Consider the following 1,167-nt stretch of genomic DNA (forward strand, 5'->3'; position numbering starts at 1 on the left):
TACATATGGACTGTTAGTGGAATTCTCGCGAGAGAGTAACGGTTAATGTGATTGGATGTTAATTATTTGACTAGGCTACCTGTATTTGACATTGTGTTGTTATTTCACTGAACACTAGATGGTACATTTTATTTTTGGCAGTGAAACGAGGCCACTCAGGCGAGATAAAAACCTTACCCAAATGTATTGCCGCATTTGAAAATATAAATAAAGTATGAAAATGTGAAGATTTTTTTTTTTAATGTAAATAAAAGTACATTTAAAAACAAAAATGTGAATCACATTTTTATTTGGCGTACCCCCGACGGCATTGTGTGTATCCCAGTTTGGGAATACCTATGCTAGTGAATTTTAGAATTTAGGCACTGTCTCGTTGGCCTAATGTTATATCCTAATTTGACGTTGGTGCATGTCATGTTGTTCTTTGCATTACCATATCTGATAAACACACACACTATACCAAATAAAATCAATGTTAATTTGTCACATGCACAGGATACAGAAGGTGTAAACGGTACAGTGAAATGGTTACTTGCATAGTGGATTATTTTGTTTAGACATGTAGCTAGCTAGCTAGCTAAGCAATGAACGATGATCCCAACTCATGTTTCTACCCTGCATGAATCTACAGGTAGTTAAACGTTAACCAACTAGGTTCAATGTTAGCTCGCTAGCTAACTTTAGGCTATAACTAGCAATGCAAATGGCTAGGAGATACGAATAATATTACTACACTAATCATACAAGTAATGTTAGCTAGCGAGCCAACCAGCTAACATTAGCTAGCTAGTTCACAGTACGCTTTAACTTGCAATGAAAATGACTTCATGGCAAAATTTGAAACGTATAATATCTGAAAATGTAGTTAGCTAGACTCTCTTACATAGAACACTTCTCCCTTTCTGTCACGGATGCCATGTCCACCAAACAAATTCAGAGATTTAGTTTTTTGATAATGTAATCGGTTTATTTTACTTTTTTTTATATAAATATCATATGCACACCATTTTTTTTGCTATGTTTTTGTTTTCGGTTTATTTTATTTTATCGGTTTATTTTACTTTTTTTATATAAATATTATATGCACACCATTTTTTTTGCTATGTTTTTGTTTTAGTTTTAAGATGTAAGAAAGATGTAATCCGGAGACAGCTGTTGACAGGTGAT

The sequence above is a fragment of the Salvelinus fontinalis genome, chromosome 39 (genome assembly GCF_029448725.1).
Source record: "Salvelinus fontinalis isolate EN_2023a chromosome 39, ASM2944872v1, whole genome shotgun sequence".
Classification (NCBI taxonomy): Eukaryota; Metazoa; Chordata; class Actinopteri; order Salmoniformes; family Salmonidae; genus Salvelinus; species Salvelinus fontinalis.